We start from the raw sequence: 11,472 nt of genomic DNA on the forward strand, positions 1-11,472 counted from the left end.
GCTGCTGAAAGGCCGTGGGGAGAGGGGACACTTGGGCAGTGCATTTCTTGCAGCATATAATGTGTTTTCTGGATACACTGTGCTTTTTCAGCATTCAAATATTGATGGCACCATGTCAGAGCACTGGCTATGAATTTCAGACAGATCAGGCCTTAACTTAACAAAAAAGTTATCAATAGTTCTTTTCATCTTTTCTTATTACCCACAGCTACATCCACTTCTCTCAGGCCTAGACTGCTCACTAGGGCTGGGTATCATCACTGATTTCTATAATCCATTCGATTCCGGTTCTCAAAGTCCTGATTTCATTCAATTTAGCCTCAGACAGTCAGAAATATTATAATTCTGATCATTTATCAGTACTGATACACATGAGACTTCATCAGAATTGTGAACATCACAGCAGATGCCTTTGTTTTAAAGTAACTGAGAATAAAACACAGGAAAACATGAAGGAGATTTTCCTGGTCTGGCTTTTTATAGCAAATAACCTTAAAAATATTCTGCAATATTCTGAAATTTTGCATAATTCTAAGAAGTTTAAATTTCTTCAGTATTGAACAGCAGAAATTAGGCTTTCTTGTCGAGGTCATTTAAGTGAAAAAAGAAAAAGCGCTGTAAACAACGCTAGACTGGTGGGTAATAAGAGAATGAATAATGCAGAAAACAGAGATTTGAGACGGGAAACTGTTCCTGAAGTACAGAGAGAGAGAGAGCTGTGCAGGAAGTGTGATTTTTATCGTGGTGGAAGCAAAACAGCAAAAGTCAGAGGGAATTCATGACGACATTGATCAAATGTGAAGCGCAGTTTGCTGCTTCTTTTGCTGCTGGCTCGGCAAATTTTGGTTGGAGAGAGACAAAACCTGCAGCTCAGAATCAGCGCAAAAAAGACGTAAACACAGAGTGGACCCGACGCATCAGAATCACTAAGCTCCGACAGCGTGTCCGTGTTCGGGCCGTCGGGTGAGAAAGCCGAGAAAGACGAAGCTGATTCTGATGTGTCAGGTCCGCTCTGTGTTTAGGTCTTTGTGTGGAATCCGTTAATGAATTGATATCGCTTTATTCAAGCTACTCACTTCTCTCTTCCACCTGCACTACCTCTGATTGGTTTAGTCCACAATAGGGGCATAATGTGTGTCTGTTGTTGACCACACAGAGAGTTGCAGAGATTTTTTTTTTTTGTTACCCGAACAGTTGGTCGCACAGGTGCGACCAAATATTTATTTTTAGTCGCACCACTGAAAAATTTGGTCGCATTTGCGACCAAATTGGTCGCACTCTAGAGCCCTGCACAACCATATGCGCATTGGGCCTGTGGAACACCTTCACCTTAAAAGGCTGGAGAGTCAGATAGCAATGGGTGATCCGGGTGTTGGCATCCTTCATATGTTGGAGTCACTGCAGTGGGGCATGACCTGAGAGTGAAAGGGTGGCCCTCGAGGTAATGGTTGGCCAGGCACTACTTTTCCACAGTACTTCCACTGCAAGATATTGTCTGAAAACCTGTTACTAGTGTTGATGTAAACCCTACCAGAAAAAGGATGATGGGTGCTGACCCATCAAAACACCAAGACATGTAGAAATTAGGCATTAGGTCATCTTAAGGATTGTACTCCTCTCTTACTGTTCTCTGTCTGCTGTTGTTGTTTTCTCTCCCTCACTCTCTTTGCATGCACACATGCATCTCTGTATGTACTGCTACCAGTTAGTTGTTTCTGCACTCTGGGGGATCAGAATGAGACATGGGCATAAGGAGCTAACATTTTCCCACAGGGCTGCTCATGCCAAAACTCCTTCATATGTATGAGATTTGCTGTAAGCCAAGTGTGTATTAGTGAGTGTTCATGCATGTGTATATCTGTGTAGAGCATTAACATATTTCCACCTCTAGATTGCACTTTTTTTTAAAGTATGACTTTATAAGTAATGTTTACATGTCTCTTGATTAAAAATCTTATGCTAATTTATATGCATACGTATATAGATCTATCTATCTGTCTAGGCTGGTGTTTTCAGTTGCTCTTACTGATTAATCCTCCTTCAAGTTGCAGCTGGGATAGGCTTAGCTTGAATCAGCTGACACCCATAATATAACGAAAAATATAACATCTTGGTAAGTTAGCATTACAATTAACCCACTTTACCATGTCATTGTGTTTACAATCTGAATTCCCAAATGGTAGGTAACCCTACAATAAAATATAGGAAGCATATCAAGTTTTTACCTTAAGGGAATGTATAATTCATCCATCGGTCTATCCTGTTTCCATATCCAAGTGGCAGGGGTACACTCTGGACAGCTAGCCAGCCTGTTGCAGGGTTAACACAGAGATAAAGAAAACCATTTAGACTCACACTTACGGGCAATTTAGAATCATTAATTGATCCAGTGTTCCCAAAGTGGACACTGCTAGCATAATGGACAGGTTTTTTCACGGGCTCCCACACAAATGGAAAGCAGCGGTTGAAGCATCGCCAGATATGCTTCCAAGCCAAAGACTAGAACATATGATGAAGCATATCTTGCCTTTGTTCTTCACCTGCACAACAGCTGTCATGCCAATTTTCCGTTGTAACCCTCAAACTGAATGGAAATGTAACAACACTTATTTTTCACTTTTTCACAAAACTAAAACATCACTCCTTCCACGTCTAATTGTAACTGTAATGGAGGTGGAGTAAACTGGATCTGCACTCTGTGCCCAGCGAATGCTTGCAACACCTATCTTGGTACAACACTGATCCTGCCACAGTATCCCACAGTTGTTTATGTTTTTACACCCATTTTGCACAGAGAGACATTTTTTGAAAAATGTACTGATAGCAGTGTTGAACCTCCCCCCCCCCCAATTTTTTTTTTTTAGGTTTGATAGCATTTTAGTAGGTAAAGGTGAATGCTTGGACATGAATTGAGCTGTGGTTTGGGGAAGGCCTCGAAGGGGACTGGCAACGGCTCCCGGGCCTGGCAGATCCCCATGTACTAAATAGGAGTCAAGAAGTTAAAGAATTTAAAACAAGGAGGGAGGGAGGGTGGGGCACGTAAACGAGAATGAACAGCTTGAAGAACTGGGGGAACCTATATAGATGACAACCGGAAGGAGCGTGTTTGGAGGCATGGTTGCTCCTAAAATTCCGATACATAATCTCCAAAAAATAATTAAAGATGGTTTGTTTTTCTGTTTTTTTTGTTGTTTTTTTTAAAGCGAGTGGTTTATTTAATTGCAACCTGTAATTTATTGCAGTTGTATTTGTTTACAAAAGGTTTGAGGTGTGGAATAAACTCCAATGGAGTTTGAAAACAAAATATGGGTGTGTGTGGTTGGAGGATGTGTTTGTGCGGGAGGGGGTGCACGCAACGATTTTCTTGTAAAACAAAGAGGGGCCTAGCAAAAAAAGTTTGGGAACCACTGAATTAATCTAACCCCACTAACTGCATGTCTTTGGACTGAAGAAGCCTTGTTCATGAAGAGAACCCACGCAGACTTGGGGAGAACATGTAAACACCACACAGAAAATTGTGTGGATTCAAATCCGTTCTTGCTACTACCTTTTTGCTCTAAGGCAACAGCACTAACCACCATATCACCGTGTTGGTCTGAATGTATTATTTTAAGAAAAAAAACAAAAAAAAGGTCATTTTGAATTTGATGGCAGCACAAAAAATTATCAAATAAAGTTGGGACAGGGCCATGTTTACCATTAATTTTAGCATCCCTTCTTTTTAACAACAGTTCAATAAGGAAATGAAGGAGAGTAACATGGGAGAGGTGGAGATGGGGAGGAGGTGGGTTGCACAAAGGTGTCTGCAAGGGAGAATAACAGATGTGCTGTGAGATTTGAAGCACACAAAGTTGAGGCAGAAAAGCAGGGAGAAAGATGACTGGACTAGACAAGTGATGTCAGCAATGAGCTTGACAGTGTGGGAAAGTGGAAGTGATGTAAAGCCTGCTGCAATGGCCCTTGTTGAGCTTACACATAAAGTTCATTTTATAAATGTTTTGGGAATTGAGACGATCAGTTGCTGGACTTTTAGAAGAGAAATATCTTATTTTTGTTTTATATAGGGTTCTAGCTCCACAACAGTCTTGGTTCTTTGTCATATTTTTAGTTTTATGATATGCCGAGTGTTTTCAATTAGTGAAAGGCTATACCATGGGCAAGCCAGTTCAGCACCCACATTCATCTACTCTGAAGCCATGCTGTTGTAATAGATGCAATATGTAGGTTAGCATTGTCTTGATGACATGTGTGTATGAATGTTTTTTCCACTTTTTTTTTTTAAACAACAAGAAAATGCAATATATGTAGCTTTCAATTAATAGACTGTTTCACACAAGTGAAAGTGTTCCTGCTGCCACTGTTGTCTGCAGTGAGGATTAAAAATCTGCTGCAGAGAGGGAAAAAAATAGATGTCAGAGATGGGGGACCGATTCCAGCTGTGTAATTACAACAAATGAATTTGTAACAGTATCAACATGGGTATCAAGTGAGAGTGTTGCAGCTCAACAAAATCAGGTGAATCAAAAAATAATGTCTGCCAAAGATAAGCTGTGAAACAATAAGACTGAGAAAAACATTTAGAGATTTTAGAGCTACATGTAAAGAGTATGCAGGCTGACCTTAATATAACAAAAACGCTCTTTGCAGTCCATTGTGAACATTTCTAAAACAATAAATGAAATAAATTTTGTGAAGCTTCGGCTGCTTGCATATGTTGTTTTAGGGGGGTCCTTTTATTTATATTTGAATTAGTAAGTGCAAAGCACGACCCATATTGACACAGTAGCCACGCTTATGTGTTGTGCCAGACTGAAATAAACCAAAATTATCCTTAAGCTCATAATAACATTGAATTATAAGCTGAAATATACTCAATGTGTTTGTCTTCTTGGATTTCACAAGCAGTAATGGAAATGAGCTCTGCAAAAATCTGTTTTGCAGCTTTACAACATGAGGCAATTTGGCATTTTGAAATAAGTACCCGCCTGTACAACGTGCAACAGTTCCTGCTCCCAATTTAACTCTTATAATTACATGCCTTTGGAATTTGGATTGCACAGTGGCTGCATGGTGTGTGCTTTTGGAAGCAATATTGGATATGTTGTTGGTTTGGGGGCCAGAAGAGTGCAGAAAATGTAGGCTGGTTCTGGCTGCGAGTGGAATCCACTGTGGTTTACCTCTATCTCCCCTCATGCAGGGCTCTGTCTTTCTCAGCCTCACTGTGTTTTGTTTTCTTTAGGGGATTTGGAGGTCTCTAACTCTGCCATCCAAATCCATTGTATTTGCCATACACTCTCCTTCAGTCCTCCTGTATCTCCTCTGCTTCTTCTCATGCCTCCCTACTCTTCATTTCTCCTCAGACTTTCTCTAGTTCCTTCTTCTTTTCTTCTCCCCAGATAATAATAATCACATTTATAAAGTGCTTTTCGGGGCCCTCAAAGCACTGTACAATTCCACTATTCATTCATACACACTGGTGGAGGCAAACTACAGTTGTAGCCACAGCTGCCCTGGGGCAGACTGACAGAGGCGAGGCTGCCATATCGCACCACCAGCCCCTCTGGCCTTCACCAGTAGGCGGTAGGTGAAGTGTCTTGCCCAAGGACACAACAACCAAGACTGTCCGAGCCGGGGCTCGAACCGGCAACCTTCCGGTTACATGATGAACTGCCAACTCTTTGAGCCAAGATCGCCCAGATCTCATCTCTGCCAATTTTTTTTATCCTTTGTCCATCTTATTTGTTTTTTTTCTCCTACCTAGCATCACTATTCCTTAATTTACCTGATCACATCTCTCACATGATTATTCTTGTCTCATTTTTTTCCCTTCTGATTTTCTCACTGTCTGTATTTCTACTTTTTTTCCCCCTCATCATTACTTCTTCTACCTGATCTTAACTTTTATTATCATCTCCTTATTTATTTAATTATATTTATTTATTGTCCCTCCTCATCCTACTAATATTTGCTTAATTTCTTGTTTCCTGTATCTTTTACACCCTCCCAATTTCATTATTTTCTTGTGCCAGGGAATAAAATGCTGTTCTGTCAGATCAGAGGGATCAGAATTGATGAGCGTCTAATGATTTAGATTCCATGATCAGCATCACTTATCAATTCAGTTTCTTGTTAATTCTCATTGGGTCCGCTTTGGGAGCCACCACCATCGATAAGCAGCATATCAAAGACAACGTGCGTTTAAATGAATTTACTCTGCTTTAACACCACTCTGGGTTCTTCGCTAACTTAGTGTTAGCATGTGTCATGGTTAAGTTAGCATGCATCACTATTACACAGATGTTATTTACGTTATCTCAAAAAAAATGATAACAATAACCACAAGAATCAAAGCACCATAATTTATAAGCAACACACATCTCATATCACCTGGTTTTGTTCAAAAGAGTTAGAAGGTAAAGATTTTGAGGCATATTCACCACAGAGAGGGTGCGATATTTTAGTGAGGAGTGCTTGCCCTTTTCTTACTGCTCAGGGCTCACAAAGATGTATCAAGGTTTGTTCCTGTTGATCTTTAATGTTCCTGGATATATTTACAATCGTTGTTGAAACTCTCTAGAAATGTGTGTCTCTCCATGTCAAAGTGTTATTATGACAGTCAGTGAAGGAAGAGAATTCAAACACAAGATACACATAAAAGACCATAATTCAGCCTTTGCTACTAAAAACCGGTGATAGTCATACACGGAGAACAGTGATGATAAACAGTTCCAATGAGAAGTAGGCCAAAGTCAAGGTCCATAAAACACCCTGATGGTCACATACAAAGAAATAAACACGCAAGGGATAAAAACAAGAAAAACATGAGCAAAACAAAGAAGACTAGAAATATAAGAAAGGCCTGGGTGGCTTTACTGTCGGAGGAACAGTGCAATATGACAAGTAGAAGTGAACAAGTGGAGTCATTTTCACTGAGAGTGATGGTTGAAATGGAAACAAGTGACACTAATATTGGTTGAGCAATCATGAAGGAGAGAAAACTAATAAAGAAAAGAAGTAAAAATGCCAACAGTGTAAACTGACTAAAAAAAATAAAGCAGGAAGAAATATCTTGAATAATCAGGCCCCATCTTATCTTAAAGACCTCACAGTACTATAAGACCCTAATAGAGTACTTCACTCTCAGGCTTCCTTGTGGTCTCTAGAGTAGTTAAAATAGAATGGCCTTAAATAGAAAAGCCATCAGCTTTTAGGGCCCTCTTCTGTGGAACCAGCTCCCAGTTTGGAGCCATCTCTAATTGGGCGTAAAACTTTCCTTTTTGACAACACTTATAGTTAGGACTGGGTTAGGTGACCCTGAACCCTCCCTTAGTCACACTGCAATAGGCCTTGGCTGCTGGACGCCTCCCATGAGGACTCCCATGAGTGTTTCTTCTGCACTTAAATTTTTTTAAATCTCTGCACTCTCTCTTTAATCATTAGCTAATATTAATCTCTAACTCTGTGTCTTTTGTTCTGTCTTCTTCCCCTCTCCCCCAACCAGTAGCAGCAGATGGCTGCCCCTCCCTGACCCTGGTTCTGCTGGAGTTTTCTTCCTGTTAAAGTAGAGTTTTTCCTTCCCACTGTCACCAAGTGCCTGCTCACAAAGGTGGTGTAATTGTTGGGTTATTTTTTGTAATGTTTTAGAGGCTTTACGTTACAATATGAGGCACTTTGAGTTGATTGTTGTTGTGATTTGGTGCTATACAGGGACAGGGATAGCACAGTAGGTAGAGTGGTGGCCCCATGATCGGAAGGTCGGTAGTTTGAACCCACTGAATGGCTACCCTGAGGTATCCCTGAGTAAGGTACCGTCTCTACACACTGCTCCTCAGGCGCCCAATGGCTGCCCACTGCTTCACTGAGTGAGTGGGTTAAATGCAGAGAGGAATTTCCCCATGGGGACCAGTAAAGTTTTCTTTCTTCTTCTTTTATATATACCGAATTGAATTAAATTGAATTGACTTACTAGGAGCCCAACATCTTGGCAGTCTTGGCTTCTCCATGAAGTAAAATTGTTGCAACCCTTTCTCATAAATGCTAATTCTTTATATTCTATGACAATTTTTCATCAGTCACTTTTGCTTGGCGCAAATGTTCTGCTGTGATACAATGATTAGGTTTAGAAACCAGAAAATTACTTGGTTAGCTTTTGGGTTAATTGTTAAATGGTTAGCCTATGGAAAATAGAGCACTTTTGGTTTGAATATGCCGCTTGACAACATTAAATCAGCATGAGAAAAAGTATCCAGCAAATTTCACTGTGACACCAAAGAGTTTTCCACAAGCCATCATACATAATAATTAATCTCTTCTGGCAGAATTTCTTTTTATTTCCATCTCCAGAATCAGAGGCAGGTTTGGTCACTTTAAGTAAACTCTTAATATTTCATTTTAAGAGTTTATTAATGCATCAAATTTAAGATAATCCAAAAATTGGATTTTGCTTTCTTTTGTCTGCTGCTGATAATTTTGTAAAGAAAATGGGCAAATTTGCAACTGGGCTGTTGCAGTTAAAATAGAATAAGGGATCCTTAGAGAATTGAGAAGAATGGGCAACTAGAACTGGAAAGCATTATCTATTTATTATAAGTGTCCATTATAGCTCTTGCCTTGAGTTTTCTTCTCCAACCACTCGTTCCTATATGCTTGACATCGCAAGGAGTGGCTTTATTAAAATCAGTGGTCTATACTAAAACAGCTCTTCAAAAATTTAAAGCATTTAAAGAATTTGTGTGTTTTTTTATTTGTGCATTTAATGAGAAAGAAGCATGTAATCAAACAGTAGTGAAGAAAAAAGAAGAGATGCTGTGAGGCTGGTGGTTGTGTGTCGGTTTTGAGGAGGAGGCCTGCTGCTTCTTTCCTGCAATGCAAAACAGCTTTTTGGGATTAGCTTCTGTGGTCTCCGGTGGCAGAAAATCTGTGGAGGAAAGGGGATGGATTGGGATAAGAAGAAATGAGAGGAAGTTTGGGAGGAAAAAAGGAAGCTAGAAAAGAGAACTAAACAAAATCAGCAAGGATATGAAAAGGCAGTGTCAGTGGGGGATGATGGGGTTGAGAAGAGAAAAGTTTAAAGAAATAGAAGGAAAGGAACTGAAGGGTTGGAGAAGAAACTGAAAGGAAAGTTGATCCAGGAACCTATTTATACCTCTCTGGACCTCTTTACAGATGTTAATAAAAACATTGCAATGATTGGGAAATTGTTTAAATCCTATACATCAAAAAAAAGTTTTACTTTGGTATCACTTTCTCTTTTGTGCTTTGTATATAGTTTTACTTTCCTTGTCCTGTTTTCTGTGATTAGTTTCAGCTGTGTTCCCCTGGTATTGTTCTTTTCTGTGCTGTACCATCTGAAGTTGTCCCATCGCCCTCCCATCATGTTCCTATTAAAGTCCCTGTCATATTTTCTGTTTAGATACTTGGACTTTGTGATCTGCTGCTGTTGGGGCAACTTCTGTGCCTAAATAAAGTTTAACTTTTTCTACATCAATCCTGTACTCTGAGTCTGTGTTTGAGTATGCATCCACACACATTACGACAACATTGTTGGATTATTTGTCCACCCCGTTATTCACAAAGTAAATAGCTTTGTGAATGACTATGTTTGTTTATAGACTTCAGCATCTACAGTAGATATATATATATATCATTAAAAGATATATATCTATCATTAAAATAATTATTGCAAAATCTCTGCAGGGCAGGGACAAGATTGAAAAATAAGATTGAATGGATGTGATCTTTGGGCCATTTCAACTAGGGGTACGCAATAATAACGGACATCTAGTAAAAATGGGCTCAGGGACACTATTTAACATCTGGAAATATGAGTGAACGCTCAGCAACAAGAAACAAAACAACAAAGACTAAAGTCCAGATATTTCATCCATTGAAAATCCTGTACTTTATGAAACAAAAACTACAATAAAGAAGACATCATATTTTTGCACAGCTGAAAATGATCTCAAGTAATGAGTAATCTCATGTAACTGGAAACATTTTGCTTTCTGAGCTATAGAAGTTGGGATTATCACTTCTAAACACTTATCGAGGGTTGGAAACTGCTATGTTATATCAGTATCTCCTTTATGTAATTGTTTCATTATATTATCCATTTTAAGTCCCTGCTATATGTATTGATCAATGGGGACAGGACTCAAGCTGCCATTGGCTATTTAAGTAGAAATGTAAACCTGCATGAGTATTTATTGTACTGTATACTGACAGCTTTTCACAGGAACTTGTGGCTTCAAGATTGCAACCCTAGAGTTAGTCTACTAGTTTTCACATCACGTCATTAAATGTGCTGTTTCTCACTGCTTTTCTTGTGCGTGGGAACATAATCCAAATTCAAAGTATGTCTGCTACTACATACAGGGACAAATTCTTTTTTGCTCAAAATCCTGCCCATAATTGAATTCTTAGGGATTATAACATAAATCATATTTCACTGCTTGAAAAAGCAACTGCATGTGTGCTGAAGGTTTGGACATTCATAACTGAATCAAAATTAAAACATTTTCTAACTACAGTACGCATTTCAAAAAGTCTCTTCATATGCCAGTTTCTCCTTTGTTTTCTGATGGCAGTAGTCTCAAAATCCTAATCATTTTGGATAGAATGCAGATACATGGGAAAGAAGGCGTAAGAGCATTTCATTGCAAGGTGTATTTTTTTTTTTTAATCTCTATTTCACATACCCACCGTCCTTACATGTCCCACTCTATCCAGTTCTGCATGCAGCTCTGCGATATGCTTCTGCCATCAGGTTTCTGACGAGATTAGGCACCGATTTCTAGTGAGGATGGAATCTTTGCAGATGACAAGTCTCCTGAGCAGAGGTACTCTTCACATCCTGAAAGACTGGTTAATGAGTTTGTGCATACAGACACCACTGCGATGGCTGGCAGTGACACTGGATCAGATTCCAGCCATGGTATGTCTTATAGACTCGTATAACTCAATGTTTCATTTAGCATTCCACGTATGTTATGAATGGAGTATAATAATAAACGGATAAAATTATATGTATATAGTATATATATGCTTTTTAAATAAATAGTAACAGTAGCTGGGAACAAAGGTGGCTATGTTATTGTAAACTAGGAATAGCTTAAAACTGTACAACAGCTGCGACTGATCCAGCCATCTTTAGCCGCATAAACATTGTTAGGTGTAATTTACAGCTGAATCTCGATTATTTCAGCACATCTCTGCTCTGGTGTTAGTAATATGGCCTGAATCATTTGAATTATTTTGTGTGGTTTCTTCAAAAAATTCAGCTATAATGAAGAATTAGGTGTATAACCCTGAAAATGTGGAGCATATGCATTAGAAGAAAGTGTACGGGTGCCTGTGTCTGTGAGTGCGTGTACGAAGCTTTTCTGATTTTCACCATTAAATATTAAATATCACCGTTAATATTTGATAGTGAGACCTAACTCTGGAGTTTCTGGATGAGTTTACAGTTGAAGT

Source organism: Rhamphochromis longiceps, linkage group LG5 (assembly GCF_057381845.1).
Source record: "Rhamphochromis longiceps isolate RC_006_pf linkage group LG5, R_longiceps_female_GT1.1, whole genome shotgun sequence".
Lineage (NCBI taxonomy): Eukaryota > Metazoa > Chordata > Actinopteri > Cichliformes > Cichlidae > Rhamphochromis > Rhamphochromis longiceps.